This window comes from Coenobita brevimanus, chromosome 58 (assembly GCF_032717465.1).
Source record: "Coenobita brevimanus isolate Jiangsu-jjx chromosome 58, ASM3271746v2, whole genome shotgun sequence".
Classification (NCBI taxonomy): Eukaryota; Metazoa; Arthropoda; class Malacostraca; order Decapoda; family Coenobitidae; genus Coenobita; species Coenobita brevimanus.
In genome coordinates, this window is record NC_137011.1 from 18,283,709 (window position 1) to 18,300,152 (window position 16,444).

General features: G+C 40.1%; 1 pseudogene; it reads right to left on the reverse strand.

The window, feature by feature from the left end:
- Positions 1-1,195: 1,195 nt before the first annotated feature.
- On the reverse strand, positions 1,196-1,314 carry LOC145402780 (5S ribosomal RNA; annotated as a pseudogene).
- Positions 1,315-16,444: the final 15,130 nt, after the last annotated feature.

Here is a 16,444-nt window from a genome sequence, read left to right on the forward strand (position 1 = left end):
AGCAAGAAGGATAAAAAAAAGAGAGAGAGAAGTGCAAGGAACAGAAAATATGCTAAAAGTTTTCAACTGAAGTGCTCCCTGTTATATGGGCAAATACAAGGGAATAATTATTTCATTCTGGAATGAGAAGTCGTCATGTCAGCTCCATCCATCAGATATCATGGGTGAGTGGAACAACTTCTGGGCTCGCTTAATGTGCCAGCCGTAGTGGATTATTTCCCTCTTACTGAAAGACAAAGACAGCTTGAGGCTAACATTACTAATAAATAAAATGTATATTGCCACTGAACCTACTGGCAGGAGGTTGGAAATTGACAGAACCTCTTCTCAATTACAGGATTCCCCATAGCCAGATTTTATTGATATTTAAAATTTTCCGACTGAGCTCTCTCTCTCTCTTTCTCTCTCTCTCTCTCTCTCTCTCTCTCTCTCTCTCTCTCTCTCTCTCTCTCTCTCTCTCTCTCTCTCGGGATTGCCAATGAAGACAAGGTCACGCTGTAGGGAGAAACTGAGCACGTAAAATTTTCCTGAAGGGATTGCGAGTACAATACTTCGAACCGTGCAGTTAATTTGTCTGGAATGCCTGTTGATAATCAACCATTTCATGCAGTCATAAGCTATAGTAAACTTCTTATGTCACTGACCCCCAGAAAAACAGAGAGCTTGGGAAGAGTCGTGTTTTTCCTTGAAGATTTTTTTTTTTTTTTTTTCAAGAAGAAACTATGGCAGGAAAATTATTTTGTTGATGTTGCCCCTCGAGAGAAATAATTCCTAACCAGATTAAGGAAAAAGACTTACATGTAATTTTCTCTTTGCTCATTGATGTGCTGCAAAAGCCATTACCCAGTGACCTCACTATGGCTCTATGGCTGGATTTAGCAGGACAGAAATTTTCCTTGTACTCACCTAACACTGAAAGCACATTTCACTGTCACATAAATGTGGCCAAGTTTTGGAAGAAGTGATTAAATCCCACAGTTTAACACTCCTGGCCTCAGACAAAACCTTTTTCTGGCCAGTGGTGTTTTAGATATCCTCTTCAACAAGAAGATCTTTAATATATATATATATATATATATTCATTCATTCATTGCCAGACGCCATGTATCCCAAACGGGGTGGCCAAGGGCTTAGAGTTAACTGTTTTACAGGGAGGGGCACTAATCCTCCACCAACCCCACTTGACACGTAGGGATGCCAACAGCATCTGGTGTTCCCAGACAGTCACCCATCCAAGTACTAACCAGACCCAACGTTGCTTAACTTCGCTGATCGGACGGGAAGCGGTGTACTCAACGTTGTATATATATTGTGATGGAAAATGATTCGAGTGGGAATTTTACCCGAGAAGATCTGTATGGTGATTATACAGTAGATCTACAGTCATTTCATACGAAATGGAAGCAGAACCCTCTTCAATTCCAGCACCTTAGCCTCTCTAATATCGGCATTCAGATGACCTGAACTGCAGTCCACAAGAAACAATAGTTTCCACGTAAAGTCACACTCTTGTACTACACGACATTACGAAGTTGGAGACTCGAAAATGACTGCTGAAGATTATACAAAGGGGAGTACAGTGTGTGCATTCTCGTTTGTACCCAAGCAGCTTCAACACATTGTGCCCTTACAGAAAGACACAAACTTAAGAATAGAAATAAGTTCTTCTCAGCTTGACTACAATAACATTATTCTTGCAGCTGGGGAAATACACGAGGTAAATACAGGAAGCAATAAGAGTGAAGTATGCAACACATGTTCAGGTAGATGTAAGGGCTTAAAAAATATGAATTTGCATGATATTATGAGCCTTTTGAAAGAGACTATTTTTTTTTTTTTTTTTTTAATGCGAGGAAGAAGGAACCAAAGGCCATGAGCCTGCAATAACAGTTCCCTCCAGGAGAAAAACAAAATACAAGAGAGAGCCAAATTCAAGATTCGATCATTTCGAGATGCCTGGACACTGCGTTTGAAAGACTGGAGATCATAGGCAGCAGGAAATACAGACAGAGGGAGACAGTTCCAGAGTTGACTTGTTGCATAAATAAAGGACTGGGAGTGATGGTTAACTCTTGCATTAGAGAGCTGGACAGAAAAGGGATGAGAGTCTGTGCTAGACTGGTGCTACACGCCCGTCGTAGAGGTGAAGGAATGCATGCAGACAGTTCAGAGGAACAGTGACCACCAAAGTAACGATAGAAAAGAGATAATGATGCAACAGCGCGGCGAAGAGACAGAGCTTGAAGGGAGTCAGTAAGAGGAGGAGAGTCAATGAGACGAAAAGCCTTTGACTCCACCCTATTGAGAAGACCTGTATGTCGGGAGCCTCCCCACACATGAGAGTTGTACTCCACACAGGGGCTGAAAAAAACCCTGTATAGAGTCAACAATTATGCAGCGGTAAAGAAGGAACAGAGTCGGCTTAGCACACCTAATCTCTTGGAGCAGATTTTACAAAAGATGTAATATGGTCTTTCCAAGATAAGTCCCGAGTATATGAAACCCCAAGCATGTTCAAGGATGAAGCAGGATTAAGCTGAATATTATTAAACATTAGCAGGTATACCTGTGGAAGATTTTGTCTGGTTGATAGGTGTAAGAACTGAATCTTAGGTGCATTAAAAACAACCAGATTATTTTTACTCCAGTCAGAGATATGAGCCAAGTCAAACATTAGGTGTGCCATAGCCTCATCCCTTGTTTGTTGAAGTAACTGCTGAGATGGGCGTTGCGGGAACCAAATGGAAAGGTGAATGGTGGAGTCATCAGCGTATGAGTCGATAGGGTTAGATGTACAGCTTAGAAGGTCATTGATGAATAAAAGGAAGAGAGTTGGTGATAGGACAGAGCACTGAGGAACACCACTGTTGACAGATCTAGGAGAAGAACGATGGCCGTCTACAACAGCAGCTATAGAACGACCAGAAAGGAAGCTAGCAATGAAGGCACTGATAGAAGGACAGAAACCGTAAGACAGCAGTTTGGAAATTAATGATGTATGCCATACTCGATCGAAAGCCTTTGAGATGTCAAGTGCAATGGCAAAGCTTTCGCCAAAGGCCCGAAAGGAGGATGATCAGGAGTCTGAAAGGTAGGTGAGAAGATAACCAGTAGAGAGTCCCTGATGGAACCCTACTGACGATCAGAAAGAAGGTTGTGATAGGAAAAATGCCTTAAAATCTTTCTATTAAGAATTGATTCGAAAACTTTTGAAATACAGGATGTTAAAGCAATTGGACGATAGTTAGAGAGTTGGAAATGTTCACTCTTCTTTGGGAATGGCTGAATGACAGCAAACCTCCAGCAAGAAAGAAAGGTACAAGTTGACACACAAAGGCGAAAGAGTTTACCTAGGCAGGGTGCAAGCACAGAAGCACAGTTCTTGAGAACAACAGGAGGGACTTCATCAGGCACATATGCCTTGTTAGTACTGAGGCCAGTGATGGCAGAAAATACATCAGCTGAAGAAATTTTAATGTTAGCCATGAGGAAGTCAGAGGGGGGAAGTGATGGAGGAACAGCTCCAGAATCGTCTAAGGTGGAATTGGAGGAGATAGTCTGAGCGAAGAGATCTGCTTTATCAGTAGAAGAAATAGCTACAGAACCATCAGAGTAGAAAAGAGGAGGGAAGGATGATGAGGTAAAGTTATTAGAAGGGTTTTTGGCAAGGTGCCAGAAGGAGCGGGAAGAATTCGAGTTAGAGAGTTGAGAGCATTTAGTACGGATGAAATTATTTTAGCAGAGCGAAGAACAGACTTAGCACGATTCTGGGCAGAAACGTAAAGATGATGTGATTCAGGGGTGGGTTGGCTCCGGTACCTTTTGTAGGCCCTCTCCTTGTTGCGGACAGCATTAGAACAAGCGTGATTAAACCAAGGCTTTCTTGTGTTAGACAATGGGTACGAGAAAGGAATGTATGCTTTCATTCCCGAAAGAATAACCTTTGTAATGCGTAAGACACACTCAGATGGCTCCCGGCCATGGAATTAATAATCATTCCAGGGAAAATCAAAGAAGTACTGCCTGAGGGCCTCCCAATCTGCAGCTTCAAAGTGCCACAGACGACGTTTCTTTGGAGGGTCTGCAGGGCTTACCGGAGCGATAGGACAGGTTAAGGTGATAAGGTTGTGATCGGAGGAGCCCAACGGAGAGAAAAAAATAACAGTGTAAGCAGAAGGATTAGTTGTAAGGAAGAGGTCGAGTATGTTGGAGCTCTCTTCAAGGCGGTCTGGGATACGCATAGGGTGGTAAGGAAAGTTTTGAGGGTATTTTGTGCAAACGAGGTTGGTCGAATGGAGTTTAACTGTCGCTAACAAACCACTGCTATTCATCACTGACACCCTCCCCAACATGCGTGATAGTTTTCTATGTAGATAGAAAGTCAAGAAAATTTATGTCTTTGACTCTTATGAGTTGCTGCCTCTAGCTTATACTCTTTTCTTTTAGATCATTTGTAAATGACAATGAAGCTTTTGTCTGGCCTATAATACAAAATGATTGCAGTATGAGGACTTATAGCTGTGTGGAGCATATGCAATATATGTCACGTGATATTTCTTTCAATGGTCTAAATTATTTTGTTTGCGACTTTATTACAAACTGATCACTTAAAAACTTTAGTCATAACAATAGAAGGATAGTCAGCCCAGCAAATATCCATTTAAGTCCTTCATATTGTTACAAAACTCTTTGCCCAAACCCTACATTACGTGAGCGAGAGCACTTATATTGCTAGAGGTTCTGTGGAGGTTACTCTCCAGATGGTATCTGGAGAACACAAATTTCCTTTGTACTCACACAAACTTACACTCGCACCGCACAAAGCTACTTCCCCAACCCTCGCCTCTCCTCATCACCCACACCCTAACACACTACTTTCCCTACTTTCCACCCTTCCCATCACCCACAGACCAAATGAACCGCAATAAAAGCAAAGCAATGACACCGATGCACGCCAGACACCTCAAGAACAAGCCCGCAGCAGTACAGAACAGTACAGCATGTTTGTCCAGGCATCCTAAACTTCAGTTCAGATAAATGTATTATTATTATCTACACATAAAGTGATAATTCCTCGCAAGTGAAATAGAAAATAACGTGTGTTTTGGGAGAAATGTTATCTGAGCATAAGAGTCACGAATCTCATGAATTATAACTTGCTAGTGAAAGAGTAACAATTGCCTACTTGTGTGTGTGTGTTGGGAGAGAGATGTATGTGTAAAATCACTTGCAAAATTAAAATGCTTTTAAAAACCTACAGGAGAAATTGCATAAGATATAAAAACTCATTAGCGAAAGAGAAATCTTATGTTTGTGCTGGAAAACAAACTATGTAAATCCTCATTATATCTTCTAGTGAACCCTGGTATGGGAGGGTCACAGTCTGTGGCTGATGAGATTCCAGAATGGACTCATGCAAGTGCCACCTCTTTTTTTTGTGCTAGTGTGTTTTATTTTGTACTCACTTTTTTTTTTTTTTAGGATAAAAATTATTAACTACTTGGATAATTAGTCCTTTGATTTTTTTCTCAAACACATGTCATGATTTCCTAGTACATTCATCACTAATAGGAACCGTTTATTTTTTATTTTTTAATTAAAACGTTATTTACTGTAGGGTTACATAACACTTTTATCTTTTCCGGCAGGTGGTTCATGTTCAAAATTTTTACATTCTAGCCTGGGAATATCTCTGGAACCAGATCCAGATGCAGTGGTCCTGGACAATTTGTCTAAGCTGGCAGATAAGATAATCACGGGAACTACCGCTGTTGTAAACACAGGGTGGCCAGAGCCCTGAATCACAATAACAACACTGACACCAACACCCACCACCATTGCTTTCAGTACCATCCCGACCTCAGTGGTTCCAACCCCCCAGCACCTAGCTCAGTACCTCAGAGGGAGTCTGTGACTGCTACCACCACCACCGCCACCACTACTCGCCCAAATACCAAACTCCCAACAACAACCACATCCAGGTCCCTACCATCATAACCCTCGGAAAGAGGATAGGGGAGAGGAGTTGGGGAAAACTGATGATTAACTGCAGTTAGAAACATGATTATAGTTCGTGAATTCAGACAACTGGGAGGCCTGGTCACACACCAGTCTCCACAATAAATGAGTGTTCAAGCTTTCCCACAACAGAACCCCCACAACAACATCAAAAACAACAGTAACAACAACCCTCAAGACACACGATCCCTTGCCCTTCACAAACAATCGGAAAGAAGAGGTGATAGACTTGATGGGGTTGACTCATCAATCAACCCAGTCAGATGACCAGCCTTCAGTGTTCCAACAATAGGAAGGCAGTCTTAGCACCCCTGATGACTTCTTGGAGTGCATGCAGATGTGCAGGTATGACCTGGGTGCGATGGCGGAGGTTCTTATTAGAAGCAGCGATGCCACACAAAAAACTATAGATGGACAGATACTCACATGTCTTTGGACTCGCAGAGTCTTACCATTGTGTAAATTCTTTCATTGGATGAAGGGGAAAGTTAATTTGATTAATGTAGTTTTAACCTTAAGAGGTGTGGGTAGTTTTTAAAGATTTTGGTTTTGTGGTGGGAGATAAATAGGTAAGTGTAGTTTTAACTTTATATTGGAGAGGTTAACGTCATCAGGATACCTTACAATTATTTTTCATTTAATAAAAGTGATACAGAATCTTGCACAGGATATTGACCCTGTATTCCGATTTCAGAGATCTACTCACCTGCTCATTCAACATATTCCTGCCTGTTTTCATAAGTTACAAGAGTTCACTTCCAGGTAAGACGGGGGTGGGGGTAAGGGGGGGGTTACTGATGTACATGAATGGGGTTAGGGGTAACTGGATCATTAGGTATGTTTCAGCCGTTGATGGTAATTGTACGAAGGTCAAACGTCATTAGGTACAAAGGTCATTGGTCATTGGCTACAACGATGAAAGGTTACTGAGTACAAAAGTCAAAGGACACTGGGTACAAAGGTTAAAGTCACGGGGTACGAAGGTCATTAGGTAATAAGTCCATCAAGCCTGAGACTATTTGTATCACACCATGGCTTGATAGAGCTACTCATAGTGGTTTAAAGTGGAGGTTTGAGCCGTTACCTCAGAAAGCAGGCTCAGGCAATTACTGAGGGGTATTATCGGTCTGAGGCCTCACGGTTAACCTGGCTGTTATGGCTGCACCTGTCTACTATAACTTCACTGATCACAGGGATGCATACGCTTCTCCATGGCAAGGCAGTGTTTCATCAGAGAAGGAGTTGCGGTACATTACCATGCAAATACAAATCAGTGTGACGTATTGTTGACTACGAAAATGTTATCAGGTCCTAAGAAGTACTAGTACATTTCACATAATTATCAATAAGACGATGATCTAGAAACGTATAGATAACCCAAGGAGAAATTAAATGTATAAAACGTACAGATATCTGCTATTCATGAATCACATCAGTCAAAATATTGGTTACTTGAAATATAGCTACCTGATAAGCGCATTTCGTATAACATGTGCATGATAACCAAAATAATATCAATTTACACTCTATTACTTATGCACTGCGATGGCAGAGTTTCTGCATTATATTCTGGTCAAGTTCTAATGATTTCACTAATAACAAAGAAACCGTAGATAGTCAAAGATCATCAGTAGCAAGGGACACTAAACAATAATAGGTGTACTAACGAGGCGTGAAGAACAGATGGCAGCAACAAGCCACCAGAAATGCAGGAAACTTTGATCTCATATCGTCCCCCTAAGCAGACTCTGTGTTGATTGTCAGTGAATAGTGCAGCCAACACCACAGTGCAGTTGATCTGAAAACGTAAAAAAATTCATCACTTAGATCATTATGTATCTGTTGCTATTTTGGCCTTGAAACTGAGACTATAAATATTGCAACACACACCATCTTCACTGGTTAACCAGAAAATGCAAGAGCTGCCACCAGTCAGACCGTCACGAGTTGTATCTGCCTTTACTTTGACTTTACATCGTTCTTCTGCGATGACTCTGTATAACGTATCAGTGACCAGAACAGCATCGGCTTTTTGCACTTTATTCGGTCTACCGGCTACGTGGAAGTAAGTACTGTACATCATTCTTATATACACCAAACTGATGAAGGAAAAATGGGTAAAATTTTATGGTCCCTCGATCAGTATGTTCTATTCTGTTTTAATTTACTGTTAGATGCAGGAGTTGGAATTAACGCAAAGCTTCCCGATTATTATTCATATCTTCTTTGTGTTGCGTGCTAGCGCAGAAAGTTCCCACTCATTACATATTTTCTACAGACAAACTACTCTCACCAGTTTTCTTGCCTTAAACCTCTTTCTTTTAGCGCACTACATATTAATCGCTGGACACTATAAGCCATACACAGTCAGAGCCACAATCTCATAGGGTATACCTGTTTCAGTCCAGCGTCAAACACCAATCATTTCGATGCAACAATAGCTTTTTTTCGTAGTGGGCAAATCAAAATTTTGAAGATTTTTAAAGAAAAAACTCTAGTAATTAGCATCATATTCTATCACGTCATAGCAGGACTTAGTGGTACAAAATGAATCAGCAACTCTTTCTCCTTTCTTGTTCCACTGGAGACATGGAAGAATCTGCTGGCCCATTTATCCTTCTTTGCTATATTGTATTACTTCTTAAGGCTTATTGGTAGTAAGTCTTCTTTGAAAACGGCAATGGAAAACTCATGAAATTCATTTAGAGAAACTGTTATACAGTAATGAACATTAGAAGTTTCGATCTACAAGGTATAAAATATTTACAGTGCACATAGGTAGTCATACTTTCAAGTGAAATTCTGACCCTAACACAGAAGCTAGTGTGGCATGCTTTATGCCATTAAAACGAATTTTGGCATGGGAAATCTGCGGAGAATGAAAATCTGTCATAAAATTCTGTGCATATATTTGTAAGTGTATACTTGTATCGATAAGTAAATTATCAGAGGATTATGGTACAATTTAACCGAAGATATTGAAATATTTAGTGTTCACTTCTTACACTTCTTAAAGGCAATGAGACACTGGTTTCTAGCCTTTGTTTTACCAGCTTTTGAAATGTACATGTCAGACTTATCTACTTTCTTCTCAGACTCCTTGATACAGATTTACAACAGGGGAATTTGGTTAACAATATATGGAACGCTTAAGAACTCCCATGAAAAAAATTCTTTCAGTTAAGTCCATCTGCCTACGGGTGACTATACGCTCCCTCTTCTGTCTTTCTCTCCTTCATTCTTTCCACTTCCTTCAGCCTGTGGGTGACTGTACACTGAGTGACAAGTCAAATGGTTTCTTGTGTACCAGGAAACCATTTACTACGCTGAGTGGTAACCATATAACCAAATTTTGGCGCCTGGTGGTTTAAGGGGTAATTATTGCGCTCCAATCGGATTGAGCCGGTGAAGGTTTATATTCAAGGGATGGTTGGGGTTGATTGCTCATGTAATGCCACTCAGGGATGAGTGAGGCTGGTCATTTTCATCTTAAATGTCAGGGCCAACTGCCTAGCCCCGGGCTCCTACGCTCCTCATGGGGCAATGTAGGATTGGATGATGGATGGATGGATAAAAATTTTTATATGGTAACAATATTGGTACAAATACAACAAATGTGAGAGAGAGAGAGAGAGAGAGAGATGTCTGTTGTTGAACTAAGCAAGAGTATTGAACGCTAACACTGTTACATACACTTGCTTATTATAAACGGATTAAGAGACTCTTTAGGCCTTACGAGACTAACACCTCTGATGATCTGTGTTTACTAAGCAAGAACTACCTATCAATTTTCATGCAAATGAATATTCGAAAACACATTGTGTAAAAGAACGGGACCTGCAGAATATTAAAACACAGTGCAGGATAAACTGTCTTTCCATGTATAGAGCTGTATTTCCACGGTATAAATCATAGAATATGATTCAGTAAAATAAGACGACAGTGACGTCGAGATTCGAGTTTTCTTATAGACCTACGTTCTCATGGAAAATAATTTAAGTTCTTCATACATCACAGGTGATTATCATTTGATTTTCGTTCAAAAATATTTGGAGAACAAACGAAATATACCTATCTATCTATCTATTACCAGACGCCTTAATCCCGTAAGGGGTGGCCACAAACAGATCGCCTTCATGTCGCCCTGTCCACCGCCATTTCATTGTCCTGCTCCCAGCTCACACCCCCCTCTCTCATATACCTCTCCATTTCATCCCTCCATCTCATCCTTGCCTCCCCCTCCCTCTCCCCCCCTCCACCTCACTCACACACATTCTCCTTGTCAGTCTCTCACTCTCTATCCTCTCCACATGTCCAAACCACCTCAGTGTGTTTCTCCTAATGCTTCCTGTCACATCCACATGCACACCACAACACTCCTTCACTTCCTCATTTGTCAATTTGTTTCTCCATGTGACTCTACATGCTTCTCTCAAATAACTCATTTCCACTGCTTCACTTCCATACGTTAGAGCTGGTATCACAAAACTGCCATGTAGTACCTTTTTCACTTCCATGCTCACTTCCCTGTTTCTTATCACTGCTTTCAAGGAACCAGCAACTTTTGTTCCCTGTTCCACCCTTTCAAGCATTTCACCCTCTAAACTTCCATCCTTACTCATCACACTACCAAAGTACTTAATTGTACCCACATTTTTCATTTCCTCCTTATCCAGCCTCACTGTACATTCACTGACTTCACCTCTCTCGAAGACCATAACTTTACTCTTCCCTATATTCACCTTTAGATTCCGTTTCTTACACACTCTCCCAAATTCATCCACCAATCCTTGCAGATCCACTTCGTCTTCACTCAACAACACAATATCATCTGCAAACAACAGTACAGGGAGGTTCCAAACACTGCCCACTCTCATTAGGGCCACTCCAACATCCACTGCCCTACCTTATATTTCGTTTATAACCCCATCCATATACAGATTGAACAACCATGGAGGCATAACACATCCTTACTTCAATCCAACCTTCTAATAGAAAAATTCACTCATTTCACTATCCACACACACTGCTGCCATAGCACCTTCATACATATTCTTCACGGCATTCAACAACTTCCCATTTACTCCATATATTCTTATTACCTTCCACAATCCTGGTCTATCCACCCTGTCATATGCTTTCTCCAAGTCCATGAAGGCCGCATACAACTTCTTTCCCTTCTCTAGAAACTTTTCCACTGAAGTTCTAAGAATGAATATCTGATATACACAACCTCTTCCCTCCCTAAAACCTCTCTGTTCTTCTCCAACTAATACCTCTGTTATTTCCCTAACTCTGTTAATAAGTATCCTACCATATACTTTATATACTTTTCCTAATACACTAAGAAGACAAATGCCCCTATGATTACCACACACTTCTTTCCCCCCTTCTCCTTTGTCTATCTATCTATCTATATACCTAGGCTGCTTCCCCCAAGGAAAGGGGAATAATTATACCTGACTTCCAATCCTTTGGGACTTTACCTTCCTCCCAAATTCCACATCCATTCTACTATCTCTCCCCCATGCATCAGCATTTCACCACACACTCCATCAATTCCTGGGGCTTTCCCCATTTTAACTTTCTTCATCAGTTCCACAACTTCCATCCTACTGATTTCTTCCTCTCTTCTCACATCTTTCCGTCTCCCAGCCATTCCCCAGCCACTTACACTAGCATTATTTTCATTCTCTGTGTTCAACAATTCCTTAAAGTGTTCTCTCCCTCTGCTCATTTTTTTCTCCCTTTTCCACTAGTAATTATCTACCATTTTTATTTTTCATTCCCCGGCTAACTTCTTTGGCACCCTGTCTAACTTTCTCCATTTTATACTCAAGTTCCTTCCAAATTCCTCATCCACTCTCTTCCTACTCTCTTTTACTGATCTTTTCACCTCTCCCTTTCACTCTACATATAAGTTTCTCTTCCGTCTCTCAACTTCTTCCCCGACCCTGTTTCTCATCCACTCATTATATGCTTTCTTCTTTTGTGCCACAGCCTCTCCCACCTCTTCAGTCCACCATGCTGTTCCTTGCACCCTCTTTCGTCTTATCTTCACCCCACACATCATCTCACATGCTGGACAGTTTTCTTCTGTGAATATCATGCACACACGTTCCACATCCCGCATCTGCTCCAATCTATATTTACCCAATCGCTCCTCCACTTCCGTCTTATATTCTGCCTTTTTTCCCATCATCTTGTAATTTTTCCACCCTCCTTGTGTGTACTACTTGCTCCTGTCTCTCCCTTCTTCTATTTCTCCATTATATTTCTACTTTAATTCTGACCACCACCAAGTGGTGGTCCGCGAGTCCACCCCCCCAACCTGTATGTACTCTTGTATCCCTTACACACCTTCTCACTTTCATCCACACCACATAATCAATCATTGCCCTCCATCCATTCAGTTCACCACCCACCCTTCTCATCACTCGCCACGTATACCTGTGGATCATTTTGTGCCTGAAGAGGGTATTAGCTATTACTAACCCCCTCTGGACACAAATGTCCACTAAAGCACTGCCATTCTCATCCATCTCTGCAGGCACACCCCACTCACCAACTATTCCATCCACCTTCACAGTCCCTACTTTTCCATTCATATCTCCAATCAAAATCAATCTCTCATTCCTTTCAAACTTTTCCATGCACGCTTCCACATTTGTCCACAACTCTTCTCTTATTCTGCTTGCACGATCTTGCATTGGCACATAGATGCACACTATCGCCCACATTTGTAGTCCAACTTTCAATCTTACCCGCACAATCCTTGAGCCAACTGATCCATACTCTCCATTATTTTCCTTCCATCTGTTACTCATAACAATACACACTCCTTCTTTTGCCCTGTCATTCTCACCTACTCCCTCGCATATGCGTCATCCATACTCCCATTCTCTCACACTCCCACCTCGCCATTTAGTTTCAGTTAACCCACGTATATCCACTTTTCCACCATCAAGCACCTGGACAATCTCTCTTTCTTTCACCTCATCATTTGCACCACATGCATTCCATGAAACTATCCGTACCAAGTCCTTAGTTCTGTCCTTAGTCGTCACGTTTTGGTCAGTCCTTGTCCGAGACTTCGTGTTCGCATTTTTAATTAATTGTGTTCCGGGGAGGGACACTAACTCTCGGCCAACCCACTTACTGTCACGTAGGTAACACATGTTTGTTGGTTATAAGGTTACCACCCAGCGTTGTAAATTCTTTCCTGGTTTGCAGGAAATCATTTGGCTTGCCAATCAATGTAGAGTTATCCAAAAAACAGAGTATCACTACACTAATATACCTACTTTGTGATATTAAAGAAAGCCGCCTGAATGCCCCAGACAGTGTTTTTACTGTTGATCCGTGGACAGGATATGTCGTCAGCACACCAAAGAAACTCAGATGTATGCAATTTAAAAACCATATATAGCAATGGCAGCCTAACTGGAGGCATTAACACATAACTACGGGGCTTTGCTCCCTAGACCCCCGAATGATTATAACCTACCTCAGAGCGCGCAAAGAAAGATGTGCAGTAGGTACAAGTTGCACCAAAACAGTATCGTGCATTTAGAGCGTTCGGTAATCATCACACGACCATGCGATGGCGAATGTAGGTGCGATCGTAAAGCAAATCTTTATGTACATCACACAGAAGGCATTGATTAAAACGTGACAAAGGTTACCATATAGTGCTTGGGGATTAAATTTAATCACTTCGTATTCTGTGAAATCAGAGACACACTCGCATCGTATGAAGTACAGTACAGTGATAGGATCCCCCTATTTACGAACATTTTAAAAAGCATACATCACTAAAAAAAGGCCACTATATACGCAAATCTTTAGAAAATAACAAAAGATACTGTCAGTACTTCATACAAATTGGAAATTTGTAATCGCTGCGTCACTGCAGAATATAATTAATGACCTTTGTGCAGGAAAGAAAATAAGCGTGCCATTTTAAATATTTATTCAAGTATCGTATATTAGATTTTAAAACTCTATTATACCAAACAGACAATAAATGAAGATGCATAATATTTAACAGAACATTATTATACATATCTCTGGGGATAATTACTATACCAATTCTTGCATAAAGTTCAGTATGCTTTCAGTGGAAGTATTGAGAAGCCAACCATAAGTCTTCACACTCAATATGATATAAACATTGTAAATACAATAGAAACTGTGTGTAATTTAGAATTTCTAGTGTATCAGGTTCTCTGTCATATACATGTTGTATGCTTCTGCAATACATCGGTGATGTATAGTTCATCCAAGGTCTGTATTGCTTAGCTGGAGATTTCTTGGACTGTAGGTTGCCCTCTCTGCGCCAGCGCCTGATCCACCTGCCCACGGTGGTGGCACTAGTGCCAGTCCGCTTGGCTATGGCCCTGAGGGACAGGCCCTCCTCCCACAGACACACGAACAGCTCACGCTCGGCCATTACTGTCTGATAGTTTAACGGTCTGTGCGCCATGTCATTTACCTGTACATGATGAAGCAGACCTTAGCAAACACAGTGGTAGTTAAAGACATTTATCCAAGCGTAAATTTGTTTTAATAAAACAGAGCAAATATACTAGCATTTAATAATCTCCAGCTGAAAAAATTACTTTATAAAATTGAAAGAAACAAGCAAAAACTTTTTTTTTTAATCATTTACCGTGAATTTTAAAACTTTTTAAGAAGGGATATTAATATCCGTTATGAAAACCGTACATTGTATGGTATGTGCACAGAGGTTCATCGTATTTTTGTGATCACATGACGTCAAAGGAAATTCGAAAAGTTAAATAAGGCAAATATTCTTTTTCAGGTAATAAACATTGTTGGGTGTCATAGTGGAACAGCTCGTATTAATCATCTTCTTAATGCAGCTTTACTTGCACCCGGTGCTTTTTTTCTTTTTTTTTTTTTTGAGAGAGACCTTAGTTTAGAAAGGAATAAAAATGCAGTCCGTCTGCTACTTGTGTAATTAAAGCCCCAGTTGTATGTTCATCATGGCTACTATTTGCAGAATATATATATATATATATATATATATATATATATATATATATATATATATATATATATATATATATATATATATATATATATATATATGTATATATATATATATTTATATATATATATATATATATATATATATATATATATATATATATATATATATATATTTGTATATATATATATATATATATATATATATGTATATATATATATATATATATATATATATATATATATATATATATATATATATATATGTATATATATATATATATATATATATATATATATATATATATATATATATATATATATATATATATATATATATATATATATATTCTTTTTGCCTCTGCTTATTTCTAAAACACTTTGCACCTGAAGTCCACCTCCATCTCATGCGCTGCCTTCTATTTTTATCGTGCAGCATTTTGCTGTTTCTCTAAGCAGTTTTTCTTTTTCAGCAGTCCTGAGCTTAGTTGCGAGAGAGTTAACTACGATAAGTAGAAGAAGGGGAAAAACAGGTGTACTAATAAATCATGTCAGACCATCATCACCCTAAAAATGATTATGTCGTGTGATTGTCATATTCTTTCCCAAGTATATTCAAAAAGATGTCAGCAGCGTACCGATTTTTGTTGAATAACCCCGGTCTCTCTGGCCAAATAGACCCATCAGCTGCATGCAAACAACCACCCTTGCAGGGCCGTCACGTGCAGTGAACCGATGTTCCTACGTAGCAAAGAGCGCCTCATCATACTGAGGCCCAGAGAGGAATGTGAAGATTTGGTTCCTGCATGGACACTGAATTTGCGTCCTTCCATCCAGTTAACAGGGGCACGATGTCAGTTCGACATTACCCAACTGTAACTGAAAAAAAAAAAAAAAAAAAGTGATTTGCATTTTTCAGCAATAAAGTGCTAGCGAATGGCTGGAATACTTGCATATTAGTGGCACTGATGGGCAGCTAACTCAAAACCAAAATAGTCGTCCACATGCGGTGCATCGTGACTGTGGTATAATTTGACTGATAATTAGCTCTGGGGGATTGTAAAGCAAAAATAAGAAAGATATGGGTTTAAAATTCCTACTTGGTTTGGAGGAAGTTTGAATACAGCTTGGCCTGAATCGTATCTACCGTCAAATTACGAGAGCTGTATTATATGAAATATCTGTTCTCACTGTTTTACGACCTATATTCATTTACAAAGGTTTGACACCATGCGGTACTGTAGATGACTTTCAACTGTATTTAGGTTGTCTCTGAACTTGGTTTAAGTAAATTATCCGTTACAATGCCAACACTGTGACCCTCGACAGCACAAATCCTCGAACCCATGTTACATGTTCATTTAACGATATTATATTGGGCACTGCTCCTCAGTCGTTAAGACAGTGATGCCTA